The sequence below is a fragment of the Theropithecus gelada genome, chromosome 1, assembly GCF_003255815.1.
Source record: "Theropithecus gelada isolate Dixy chromosome 1, Tgel_1.0, whole genome shotgun sequence".
NCBI lineage: Eukaryota > Metazoa > Chordata > Mammalia > Primates > Cercopithecidae > Theropithecus > Theropithecus gelada.
In genome coordinates, this window is record NC_037668.1 from 216,722,431 (window position 1) to 216,737,200 (window position 14,770).

Here is a 14,770-nt window from a genome sequence, read left to right on the forward strand (position 1 = left end):
GGGTTGGTTCCAAGTCTTTGCTATTGTGAATAGTGCCGCAATAAACACACATGTGCACGTGTCTTTATAGCAGCATGATTTATAATGCTTTGGGTATATCCCCAGTAATGGGATGACTGGGTCAAATGGTATTTCTAGTTCTAGATCCTTGAGGAATCGCCACACTGTCTTCCACAATGGTTGAACTAGTTTACAGTCTCACCAACAGTGTAAAAGTGTTCCTATTTCTCCACATCCTCTCCAGCACCTGCTGTTTTCTGACTTTTTAATGATCGCCATTCTAACTGGTATGAGATGGTATCTCATTGTGGTTTTGATTTGCATTTCTCTGATGGCCAGTGATGATAAGCATTTTTTCATGTGTCTGTTGGCTGCATAAATGTCTTCTTTTGAGAAGTGTCTGTTCATATCCTTTGCCCACTTTTTGATGGAGTTGTTAACAACACACTTTTAAACAACCAAGTGGTCACAGAAGAAATCAGAAGGGAAATTAGAAAATACCTTGAAACAAATGAAAACACAACATACCAAAACTTATGAAATGCAATGAAAGCAGTGATAAAAGGGAAATGTACAGCTATAAATTCATGCATTAAAGTAGAAGACAGATCTCAAATTAGCAACCTAATTTTCACCATAAAGATCTAGAAAAGGAAGAGCAAACTTTACTCAAAGCTAGCAAAAGGAAGGAAAAATAAAGAATAGAGTGAGATTAACAAAATAGAGGTTAAAAATCAATAAAGGCTGGGCGTGGTGGCTCACTCCTGTAATCCCAGCACCTTGGGAGGTCGAGGCAGGCACATCACCTGAAGTCAGGAGTTCAAGACCAGCCTGGCCAACATGGCAAAATCCCGTCTCTGCTAAAAGTACAAAAATTAGCTGGGTGTGGTGCCGGGCACCTGTAATCCCAGCTACTCAGGAGGCTGAGGAAGGAGAATCACTGGAACCTGGGAGGCGGAAGTTGCAGTGAGCTGAGATCATGCTACTGCACTCCAGTCTGCGTGACAAGACTGAGGCTCCGTCTTAAAAAAAAAATACACACACACACACACACACACACACAGAGATATACACACACACATATATATATACAGATAGATAGATAATCAATGAAACCACAAGGTGGTTCTTTGAAAAGATCAACAAAATTAACAAATGTTAGCTAGATTGACTGATAAAAAAGAGGACTGAAATTACTAAAATTGGAAATAAAAGTGATATAAAGTTTACTACCACTCTTACAGAAATAAATATTACAAGAGAGTACTAGTAACAATTGTATGCCAACAAATTAGTTAAACTAATTTTGCCGGGCATGGTGGCACGTGCCTGTAATCCCAGGTACATTTTCTATAGCAGAGACAGGAAGTCGCAGTGAGGCACACAGATGAGCTGAGACAGTTATTAGACAGTTACTTGCTAAAGCTAGTACAGTCTTAATGGACACATTCCTAGAAGTACACAATCTACCAAAACCAAATAATGAAGAAATAGAAAGTATGAATTTATCTATAACTAGTAAAGAAATTGAGTCAGGACCACAAACCTCTCAACAAGGAAAAGTCTTGGGCCAGATGGCTTCACCTAAGAATTCTGCCTAACATTTAAAGAAGAATTAAAATCAATTCTTCTCAAACTTCTTAAACAATTGAAGACAAAGGCCAGTTCCTAACTCATTCTCTGAAGCCAGCATTACTCTCATACTAAAGCCAGAGAAAGATAATATCGGAAAAGAAAGCTACAGATCAGTATCTTAATGAATACTGATGTAAAAATCCTCAACAAAATACTAGCAAACAGAATACAGAAGCATATTAAAAGAATTATACACCATGATCAAGTGAGATTTATTCCAGGAATGCATGGAGAACAACCAATGTAATACAGCACATTAACAGAATGAGGGGAAAAAAGCCCAGCCATCTCAATTGATGCAGAAAAGCATTTGACAACATTCAACACCCTTTCATGATTAAAACACTCAATAAACCTGAAATTAAAGGTAACTTCCCTAACATGATAAAGGTCATATGTTAAAAACTCACAGCTCACATCATACTCCATGGTGAAAGCTTTTCTGCTAGATGAGGAAAAGACAAGAACACACGCTTTTGCCATTTATATTACACATAATATTGGAAGTTTTAGGCAGAGCAATTGGACAAAAAAGGAAATAAAAAAACATCAAAACTGGAAAGGAAGAAGAAAAGTTATCTTTGTAGCTGACATGATTTTACATGTTAAAACTCTAAAGACTTCACAAAATATTCATTAGAGCTAATAAATTCAGTTGCAAATACAACTGAGCAAATACAAAATAAGTTGCAAAATACAAATTCAACACACCAAAAATCAGTTGCATTTCTGTATATAACAATAAGCAATATTAAAAGGAAATTAGAAAACAATTCCATTTACAGTAACACCAAAATAAATAAAATACTCAGGAATAAATTTAACCAAGAAATCAAAAGACTTGTACAATGAAAATTTACAAAACACTATTGAAAGGAATTAAACAAATTAATGAATTGAAAGACATTCCCTGTTCATGAACTGGAAAACTTCATATTGTTAAGATGACAATACTACCCAAAGCAGTCTACAGATTCAATGCAATTCCTATCAAAAAGCCAACGTTATTTTGCAGAAATAGAAAAACCCATCCTAAAATTCACATAGAATCTCAAGAGACCTCTAAAAGCTAAAACAATCTTGAAAAGGAGGAACAAATTGGAGGAGTCTCAACTCCTGATTTCAAAACTTATTGCAGAGCTATAGTGATCAAAAGAAAGCTGTTCTGGCATAAGGACAGACATATAGACTGATGAAATACAGCCCAGAAATAAACCTTCACGTAGATAGTCAACTGATTGTCAACAATGGTGCAAAGCCCATTCAATTGGGAAAGGTTCATCTTTGGAATAAATGATGCTGCAAAAAAATGAAGTTAGACCTTTACCTTACAACACATACAAAAATTAATCTAAAATAGATCAAAGTCCTGGCCGGGCACAGAGGTTCATGCCTGTAATCCCAGCACTTTGGGAGGCTGAGTGGGCAGATCATGAGGTCAGGAGATAGAGACCATACTGGCTAACACGGTGAAACCCCATCTCTACTAAAAATACAAAAAAATTAGCTGCGCATGGTGGTGTGCAACTGTAGTCCCAGCTACTCTGGAGGCTAAGGCAGGAGAATGGCATGAACCCAGGAGGCAGAGTTAGCAGTGAGCAGAGATCGTACCACTGTACTCCAGCCTGGGCGACAGAGCAAGACTCCTTCTCAAAAAATAAATAAATAAATAAAAGAGATCAAAGTCCTAAATGTAAGAGCTAAAACTATGAAACGTCGAGAAGATTAACATTCAGAACACAGAAAGTACTCATAAAACTGAACAAACACAACCAAAACCAAGTAATTCAAAAATGGACAAAATACTTATATAGGTATTTCTCCAAAGAAGATACACAAATGGTAAGTAAGCACATGAAAAGATGTTCACCATCACTAGCTGTTAGGGAAATGATAACCAAAACCACAATGAAGTATCATTTCAGACACATAAGGATGACTATTATCCTAAAAAAAAAAAAATAAAAAAATAACAAGTGCTTGCAAGGATGTGGTGAAACTGGAACACTCATGCGTTGCTGTTGGGAGTAGAAAGTGGTGCAGATGCTGTGGAAAACTGGCAGTTCCTTAAAAGTTTCACAGAGAATTAAGTTAGACTGTATGATCCAGCAATTCCACTTCTAGGTATACACCCAAAAGAACTGAAAGCAGTGGCTCCAACAGATACTTGTACAGTAATGTTCACAGCAATGTTACTTGCAATACCAAATAGGTGGAAATCCAAATGTCCGTTAACAGGTGAGTAGATAACAGAATGTGACTTATACATACAATGGAAAATTATTCAGTCTTTAAAATGAATGAAATCCAGATACATGCTACACTATAAATGAACCTGAAAACAGCGTATTAAGTGAAGTAAGCCAGACACAATAGGACCCATACTGCATGATTCCCATTTCACAGAGTACCTAGAACAGGAAAATTCATAGAGACACAAAGTAGAATGATGGTTACCAGGAGCTGGAAGGAGGGGGTCATGGGCAGTTTTTCTTAATGGGTACAGAGTTTCTGTTTCAAATGATGAACAAGTTCTGGAAATGAATAGTGGTGGTGGTTGCACAACATTGTAGATGTACTTAATGCTCCTGAATTATTAGGAGCATTATTAAAAACTTTTAAAGTGGTAAATGTTATGTATATTTTACCACAATAAAAAGAAAGAAAATATTTTAAGAAGGGATGTTTATTATCTGCACCAAAATGCCGATTGACATTTCAGACAACCAGTTGATTTTCTTTTTTCTTTTTTCATTGCTTCTTCCTCCTTTTTTCTCCTCCTCCTAGCTCCCTCCCCCCTCCCCCTCCCCTTTCCCTCCTTCCTTCCCCTTCCTCCTCCTCTCCTTCTCCCCCTCCTCCTCTTCTTCTTCTCCTCCCCCCGCCCCCCCATCCTTCTTCGCCTCCCCTTCCTCCTCCTCCTTTTTGTAGAGATAGGAGTCTCCCTGTGTTGCCCAGCTGGTATTAAACTCCTGGCCTGAAGCAATCCTCCTGCCTCAGCCTCCCAAAGTGGTCGGATTACAGGTGTGAGTCACCACACTCAGCCTTGATTTTCTTAATCCAATCAGATAAACCATCATTCATTTTATTTTTAAAAATCTGTCAATAGCCTGAATAGTCAGGGATATAGTTTGGATATCTGTTCCCTCCAAACCTCATGTTGAAATTTGATCCCCAAATGTGGAGGTGGGGTCTTCTGGGAGCTGTTGCATCACGGAGGCAGATCCCTCGTGAAAGGCTTGAGGCTATCGTCGCCATATTTAGTGATCTCTTGCTCTATCAGCTACTGCAAGAACTGATCATCAAAAAGAGACTAGCGCCTTCCTACTCTCTTGCTCCCTCTCTTGCCATGTGACATCCTGGCTTCTCTTTGCCTTCCACCATGAGTAGAAGCAGTTTGAAGCCCCGACAAGAAGCAGATGCTGGGGCCATGCTTCTCATACAGCCTACAGAACTATGAGTCAAGTAAATCTCTTTTCTTCATACATTATCCAGCTCCAGGTATTCCTTTATATAAAGCAACACAAAAAAGACTAAGCAAGTCAGTTTATTCAAAATACTTGATCTAGTATTTCTGTGTACACAAAGTCTGCATGTGCCAGCAAAATGCCACCAAGATCCAGGGACAAATATCTCCCAATAAGATGACTATCAATGGCCTATACCACTGTAGGACTTCAATCTCAAATAGGTATATCCTACATTTTGCAGTTTCTACAGAACCACTGACAAATCACAGCTCAAGTGTCGGGAGCTTCAGATGACAACTCTTTATGTGATATGATACAGAGAGACTCCTTTTAAGCTGTTCCCTCCTGCCAACCTCATCTCATGGTCAACATTTTGTACCTTTTGAGGTGTTCTGAGGCCATATACCTTTCGAGCTCCATTCGAGCGCCTCATGCTTCCTAAGTGTATGTAATTGTTATTTTAAGGCATGAGTATTAACTATCACATGGCACCAAGCAGGTACCTAAGTACTCAGGCAAGTGTGATATGTTTCCAGGAGGTAGAAACATGGAGAAACAAAGAAGCCCCATGGGAGAGCTCTGCTGGGAAAGGCATCAGTTAGAAGGAACATGAGAAAGTACCTATGACAAACCTTGCCTTAAATAAAAAGAATCAAAATTCAAGTGCTGGTTCTACCTCTTACTGGCTTTATGAAAATGAGCAACATGGCTGGGCACAGTGGCTCACACCTATAATCCCAGCACTTTGGGAAGCCAAGGCGGGTGGATCATCTGAGGTCAGGAGTTCGTGAGCAGCCTGGCCAACATGGTAAAATCCTGTCTCTAGTAAAAATACAAAAAAATTAGCTGGGTGTCATGGTGGGCACCTGTAATCCCAGCTGCTCGAGAGACTGAGGCATGAGAATCACTTGAACCCAGGAGGCGGAGGTTGCAGTGAGCCAAGATCACACCACTGCACTCCAACCTGGGTGGCAGAGCCAAACTTCGTCTCAAAAAAAAGAAAAGAAAAGAAAAAATGAGCAGCATCTTCAACTTTGAGATGAAAATAATCTTAGAGGTCTCAGTTCAACCTCAGATTCATTGTAGACGTACCCTCTTCAGCATTCCTGATGGAATGAATTCATTCTCAAACACTAGGAGCCTACTGGTGCCACACAGTCTTCCAGGGGCTGACAGCTCAACAGTGAACAAAGTTCCTGCTCTCATGCAGTGTATAGTCTACTGGGGAGAAAATAAAAACTAGCCAGCAAATACTTAACATATCAGAGAGTGACAAGTATAGAGTGGAAAAAGTGATAAATGATGGAGAATGATAGTGCTAAGCTGAGCAGAGACAGGAAGTCACAGTGAGGCACACAGATGAGCTGAGACAGTTATTAAGACAGTTCCTTGCTAAAGCTAGTCGTCTTAAATTGTTCACATGGATTAACTTCATTTTTTTTTTTTTTTTTTTTTTTTTTTTTTTTTTTTTTTTTTTTTTTTGGAGACAGAGTCTCTCACTCTGTCACCCAGGCTGGAGTGCAGTGGCACAACCTCGGCTCACTGCAACCTCTGCCTCCCAGGTTCAAGCAATTTTCCTGCCTCAGCCTCCCGAGTAGCTGGGATTACTGGCACGCACCACCACGCCTGGCTAATTTTTGTATTTTTAGTAGAGACAGGGTTTTGCCATGTTGGCCAGGCTGGTCTCAAACCCCTGACCACAGGTGATCTGCCTGCCTTGGCCTCCCAAAGTGTTGGGATTACAGGCATGAGCCACCAGGCCTGGCCAACTTCTTTAATTGTGTTTACTCATCATTCAACTCTCTGAAGGTAGATCATTTCAGGTAGAGGGAACCTGAGTTGAACCAAAGACCCTGCAGTAAGGAAATAGCTTGACATGTCTGAGGAATGGCCATGGAGCAAAAGAAAGGGAAGATTTACAGAGCTATGGCCAGAGAAGTGGCAGAGTCAGATCCCACAGTGCCCTGAGGGTCATTGTTGGACTCTGGAGTCCTCTGAGTGAAAATGATGCATTTGGAGGGTTGCAAGCAGAAAAGGCACATGAATTGTCCAAGGTTTTGGAAAGACCCCCCTGGTTGTTGGAGGGAGAATGATACTTGAGGTGAGTGTATTCGTTTTCTATTGCTGCTATATAACAAGTGACCGAAGAGACAGTGGCTTAAAACAATACAAATTCGTTACCCGACAGTTCTAAAAGTTAAAATTTTGATATGGATCTCACTGCACTACAGTTAGGGTGTAGGCAGGGACATGTTCCTTTCTGAGTGCTCTACAGGGAAATCCATTTCCTTTCCTTTCCTAGCTCCCAAAAGCCGCCTGCATGCCTGGCTCCTGTGCCCTTCCTCCATCTGCAGATACAAAAATGGTGGGTGGAGTGCTGACCTCTCACCATTCTGACCCTCTCTTCTGCCTTCTTCTTCCACTTCTAAGGACTCATGTGATTACACTGGAGCAGGCCAAATCATCCAGAATAATCTACTGATCTCAAGGCCTTTACCTCAATCACTTCTGCAAAGTCCCTTTGCCATGTAAGAAAACATACTCACAAGTTCCAGGGATTGTAAGCTATTTCAAGAGCACAGGGAACTATTGCCTTGAATAATTATCTGAGACATTTATTCTTGAATAATGCACATTCTGCATCCTATATATATATATTACTTCATTTAAATTGTATAAAAACAGTTCCAGGTGGGTATAACCATCATCCCTGCTTTATGGCTGATGAATCTGAAAGTTACAGCTTTTCTAAAATCACATAGCTTCTATGCAAAAGAGCTGGACTTTGCACCCAGACCTGTTTAACGTATCCCCATGCTTTTTTCTTTGCTTTTTTAAGAGACAGGGTCTCACTATGTTGCCTAGGCTGGTCTCCAACTCTTGGGCTCAAGCAATCCTCCTGCCTCAGCCTTCTGAGTAGCTGGAACTACAGGGGCAAGCCACTGTGCTAAGCTCCCCACGCCGTTTCTACTGCACGATGCCACTGCGATAATAGAAGCAAGAACAAAAGATAGTAAATTTTTTAAAGGTTTTTTAAATCTGTTGGGATAGAAGAGGTAGGGAAGGCAGGAAAGCCTAGAATTCTTCTGCCATGAGTTGATGTTCCAGCAAGGTTGTAAAGAACAATTTAAGAGCCCTGCAAAGAAATTAACCTGACTTCCCAGCACACTAGACTTCAGACAATTCTATCATGTTTACAGTCATTATCTGCAAGAATCATTGTTATTCACATTAATGCCCTCATAGTAGCAGACCACAGAATTAAAGCTTTCTGGACAGCAAGACAGACATGAAACAAAACTGGGGAATGAATATATAAATACATATTTTCCTTTGACCTATTTCTAACAAGCTATTTATTGGTTATTTCAATAGAAAACTCAATTAAGGATTTTCTTCCCCCACAGACTTTCCATTTTTTTCTTTCTGCCTAACATACCCTTTGACTCTAATTCACTCTTGTTTAATGCATTCAGGCTTTAGTGCTCCCCAAATGAGATCAAATAATGCCTCAATCACTCATTTTCAGAGCTTTCCTAATTAGGACACTTATCTCCTCTCCACAGAAATGCACCATTACTGCGCTGGTTTCTTTTCCCATCCAGGAGGCAACACAGGTGAGTTTGTGGGCAATCTGGCCAGAGCTCCAGTTAGATGGCCCCCCAGCTGCAGAGCAAAGCAGTGTTCTTGTTTGGAGGACTAGGGAGGGGGTATTGTGTCTTTTCGTTTGCATGACATTGCTTGTGCTGTAAGCATACAGTACAGTTTATGAAAAAGCCCTACCTGTTGCTGCTCTTCAATTTACCTATTTCTACTATACAGAGAATGTGGGGTAAAGGAAGATCTCTAAATCTCAGGGACAGGGGTTCTGTAGTTTGAAAAATCACTATGGGCCGGGCGCGGTGGCTCATGCCTGTAATCCCAGCACTTTGGGAGGCCGAGGCAGATGGATCATGAGGTCAGAAGATCGAGACCATCCTGGCTAATATGGTGAAACCTCCGTCTCTACTAAACATACAAAAAATTAGCCGGGCGTGGTGGCGGGTGCCTGTAGTCCCAGCTACTCAGGAGGCTGAGGCAGGAGAATGGCAGGAACCCGGGAGGCGGAGCTTGCAGTGAGCTGAGACAGCACCAGGGCACTCCAGCACAGGCGACAGAGTGAGACTATGTCTCAAAAAAGAAAAGAAAAAAGAAACATCACTATGGATGATTTTGAGAGCCCTTCACTCCTGCTGTAAAGTAATTACCATTCTTGAAAATTAGAGGCTAACTTGATTGAATTCATGGAGACGGGTTCTTTGAGGATTTCTTTCGGGGAGCAAGGGGTCACGATGCAGCATCTCCCTGATGCTGTTATGGAAACAACTTGCAAAGTTTCCCCATCACAGCCAGAGAGGTGCACGGTGTTCCCAGAGCTATCAGAGTGGCCAAGCAGAAGCCTGCAGCTCTGTCACCCTGAATGGCTTCCTTCCTTGATCACAGAAGACACCCCTGATGCTCCAGGTAGGCAGAAATATTGAAACTCACTACCTTCTCCCCAAAGTAAACTCAGTCTTGAGAAAGACATCAGTCTTCCAAGTTGGACTTAGACCAAACCCTTCTAAAAGGTCTCAACTTTCAGTTCTAAGAAAATGAAAAGCTACAACCTAACAGAAATCTAAGCAACAGAAAAGCTCAATTTTTTGTGTCTTAAAAGAAGTCCTAAGCCCACAACTCATTGGAATACAATGGACTGGTTCTGCTCTTCTCTTCTCTTGTTCCCTGGACTTGAAGAAGGGGGAGAAATGGTAATTGTCTCATGGAGCCTGTGCTTTAAAGGACAGAACTATGTCACCTTAGGTCTGGCAGGAGCCAGTAGCAGGCTGCATGTATTAACATATTTTAGTTAAAGGAGATTCCTTCCTAGAGGGACAGCCAGTGGAAAGATGCTTTAACTTTGCATGTTTAATACATGACTGGTTTCCATGGAGACCAAGGTAAAGCTGCTACACAGATTTGTCTTGGAGCAGCCAGGGTGACATCATTATGCCTGAGGGGTACTCTTCCTGCCTCCTTTTCCCTCTACTGCCCTTGTTGTGACTCTCCCAGGGGACAACAGGCACTTTGCTGGAAGCTGAGAATGCAGACACCACTGGAGCAGGGCCAGCCACATAACTTGTGGGACCCAGGGCAAAATGAAAAAGCAGGCTCCCTCTTCAGAAAGGAGGACAAAAGTGCTGTTGAAGGTGCTAAAATAAAAAGCTTTCCCTTTCCTTCCACAGTCTCTCACTCACTTGTCATGATGCTTTTTCTTTGCAATTGAATTTTGTTGTAAGTAGAACAAAATTGAAATTTCAAATTAAACAGAAGATTTTACTATTCACCTTTATAGAATGCCAGTTTTATGTGGGAACATAAGAGCACTTAATTAAGGCAGAATTGCAGAAATTACCCAATTTCTATTTTATGGCTCGTACATACATAGGTATTTTGTCTTACCAGGATGGTGGTAATGCTGCACAAAGCCAACACAGCTATCTCTTTTCCACCTATTGGTCGTGCACATATTCTACCAATGCACTCTATCTTCAACTACTGATGATTAAGGAAGAACTGAAAGGAAAAGGAACAGTGGGTTTCTCTACATTTCCTTTTCCTTCCATGTCCCCATTGTTAGCACAAGTGTTTGACTAACACTGGGAAATAACGCAAGCAAGTAAGAACATGATGGGGCTCCCTCGTCATGCTTGTTTCTTAAAACTCAATTTCCTTTCTACATTGGAAGTAAATTCTGGTCTAAACAGAAAGTGTGGCTTTTTGGGACACTGAGTCATGGACCTTCACACTGTCAGAAAAAAAGGAAACTTCAAAAGAAAAAGTTTAAACAGTGGCCCAAGATGGCTTCAGTTGGGCACATGAGTAATAAAACCTAGGCCTACAAACTAATGCTAACCTCTTGCCTGTATAACTGAAACCAGTCCATCTTTTCATAGAACTAATATTTATGGTTTTTTAAATACAAATAGAAATTGACCCCATCCTAGAAAGCTTGAAAGTTACACTTGTCTTATCTGAGCTCCTTTCATAGGACACTGACCATCAGGCTTTCCAGATGGCATCAAAGAACTGAAACTTACCAGCTCACCACATCCAGACAATGGGATGCCAGACCTCACACCCATCATGATGGCCTAACTGACTACCTGCTTCCCATTGACCAACTCCTCTTCCTTATCTCTCCCTAATTCCTGTTTCCCCTACATAGTTACATTCCTTCCTCATTCTACAAACCCCTAATTTTAGTCAGTTAGACAGATCTGAGATTTATCCCCATCTCCTAGCTGATGTCACCTGCATTAAAGCCTTTCTTTCCTGGAAATATGGCCAGACACTGTGGCTCTTGTCTGTAATCTCAGTCATTTGGGAGGCCAAGGCAGGAGGATGGCTTGAGTTCAGGAGTTCAAGGCTGCAGTGAGCTACAATTGCACCACTGCACTCCAGCCTGGGTGACAGAGTGAGATCCCATTAAAGAAAAGAAAAGAAAAGAAAAACAGAGAAAGAGAGAGAAGAATGAAAGAAAGAAAGAAAGAAAGAAAGAAAGAAAGAAAGAAAGAAAGAAAGAAAGAAAGAAAGAAAGAAAAGGAGGGAGGGAGGAAGAGAGAGAGAGAGAAAAAGAAAGAAAGAAAGAAAGAAAAAGAAAGAAAGAAAGAAAAAAAGAAAGAAAGAAAGAAGAAAAGGAGAAAAGAAAAGGAAGGGAAAAGGAAGGAAGGAAGGAAGGAGGGAAGGAAGGAAGGGACAGAGGCAGGGAGGGAGGGAGGGAGGGAGGGAGGGAGGGAGGGAGGAAAGAAAGAGACTCAGTGTCTCAGTGACTTTCTGCGAGACAAGCAATCAGAGGTTGGCCGAACCCCCAGCAATCGGCCATGTAATTGGAGTTTATTAACTATTTCACTGGCAGATACTGGTTGTAATCCTGTTTATCAGATGTAGAACAAAGACTGGATGAAATCAATCACCCTCCACCAGACCCTAAAATGCCTACACAATCATTAACTTTCTCCCTACCCACTCAACCACATAGTTACCTTATTTTATGTGTATAGTCACTGAGCACCGATCAGAATCACAAGAACATAGCTGTGGTTCCGCCACCCACCTTCTGTGCTCCACATATCCCCCTGTTAGAAAACGTCATATGTACACTGTGCCTCATTTAACCTACTTCAGCACAGAGTTTCAGCCTCTACTGAGTCTGTGCTCTCAGGTTGAAGTCCTCAAACTCCACTCAGAACAGAAGTGTGATTTCTCTAAGTTCTGGCGTGTTATTCGACTTTAGGTGGAAACTTTTGCCTTGTACTCACTTTGAGTCTCATGAACCGCCATGCTGCATAAGTCAATTGGGGTTCTATGCTCGCACAGTATTGCAAATGCTATAGGCTCACATGGTGGCATACAACAGTGGACATGTGTATTATGCATCTGTCCTTGGTTCATGCTCCACTGTCCCATCAGACTGCACTTACAAAACACACATTCAAAGATAAAAAGGTCAAGAATTTCAAGACGGTGTCAGCAGATCATTAAACTCCACTGGTAGAGCTCTTCAGGGCACCTGGCCTTGTTTGACTAGACCAGCCCATGCAAACAGCCCTGAGTTGGGTGATCTGGGCTGTAATTTTGATTCTTCCCCTCACACTTGATAAAGTACCTAATGAAAACTCAGTTTCCTCCTCTGTAATATTAAGGTAGAACATTAGCTCCAAGGTGCCTTGATGTAAAATCTATGCTTCTGGACTGATGGCCAACCCAAGCCTGAGAACTGGTTTAAATGGCTCAGCACAGAGAAACTGAAGGAACCAATGACCTGCACACCGTTTCACCAGCTAGACATCGAAGGACTTGACCCACACTTACGCATTCTCTCCCACAACTCCCAGTACAACTCAGTGTGGCAAACTTGCCGGATATAAGAACCCTCTGGAATATTTGTAGCATCCTGAGCCCCCTTCCCTCACTCCCTATTCTCCTAGGATCACGTTCAATAGCTATTCATATCCTTAGGCAAATTTCAGAAAGCTGGTCTTCTAATTTAAAAACTCTTGCAGTAAGCAATAGAAAATTATTTAAAAGACATCTGTTTTAACCAAAACTGATATCTCATCTAACCAAGAGACTGTGATCATTCACTTTGGCATTCGTAGGACCCCCTCGATCTGTGTGATGTGTAGGGCAAAAGAAGACAGGCTCAGGATGGGCAAAGTCACAGTGGCAGAAATGACGATCACTTATTTGCAGAACAGGAAGGTGACCACCTGCCTCAAGAGGGAGTTCAAGGTGAAGAAAAACCTCGAACTGCAGTCACGGAGTACGTATCAAACCATGCTGTCACCCAAACTAGCCTCTGGCATTAGCAGTTTAAAAGCCTGGAAAGGAAAGTTGTAATTTCAATTGAAACAAAACTCAAGCGAACTTTCTTACAGGTAAACCTGCTACACAGTCTAATTGCTCAATTTCTTTTCCCCTCTTCTTGACCTACAGTGCAGGCAAAAGCTGCTCTGCCTAAAACTGTCAGGTCGATTCAGGCAAAATTTAAGATCTTCAATGGAGCCAAGTCAGTAAAGTGAGTTGTTTAGTTCCCGCGTCTAAAGACTGAGGTTGGTTGACTGAATGTTTCACTATGAAACCAACTGTAGAGACCTCATGCAGACACAGCTTAAGATTGTTCTTTGTTACTACGGGTAATGCCTCTGAAATACTGAAACCTATCTCTAAGAAATCAATATTGAAAAATGAAAAGAACAGTGATGGAGTAGAAAGCATTCCCCAACACACAGTGCCTGATTGAAGTACAGATAGACTTGGAACTCGATCAGCGCTTGAAACAGGATCTGTGGCTACCCAGCAACCCCAGCTAATGATTCTATCTGAAGTCATGTCACAGAAACCACTGTAAGAATACTTCCTACCAACTCGGCAATAGAGATGGTGTTTGTTCCTTACATGAAAAAGAGCTGTGCTGTCCAAGACCCAAGTGTGTGTTGTGTGAGTTAAGAAATGGGTGGGTGGTTGGCTGGGTGCAGTGGCTCACGCCTGTAATCCCTGCGCTTTAGGAGGCCTAGGCGGGCAGATCACCTGAGGTCAGGAGTTCGAGACCAGCCTGGCTAAGATGGTGAAACCTTGTCTCTACTAAAAATACAAAAATGAGCTGAGTGTGGTGTGTGGTGGCGGGTGCTTGTAATCCCAGCTACTCTGGAGGCTGAGGCAGGAGAATCACTTGAACCCAGGAGGCAGAGGTTGCAGTGAGCTAAGATCACGCCATTGCACTCCAGCCTGCGTGACAGAGCGAGACTCCATAAGACAGGAGAATTGCTTGAACCCGGGAGGCGGAGGAGGTTGCCGTGAGTTGATATCATGCCATTGGACTTCAGCCTGGGTGACAAGAGCAAGACTTCCTCTCAAAAAAAAAGAAAAAAAAAAAAAAGAAATGGGTGGGTGGGTCATTGAAAAAAACACAATGCAGAGAGGGAGGGAGAAAAAAGACTCCCTAAGCAAACTTGGTGTGTATGTGTGCATCGCGAGGATAAAACTCACGAAGATAAAACTCACCCGATGAAATTCTAATTGCTATTATTAGCACAGCTTTACCTTTTACATAGAATGGCAACTCCTTTTGCACCTCTGTGTTTTTTCCT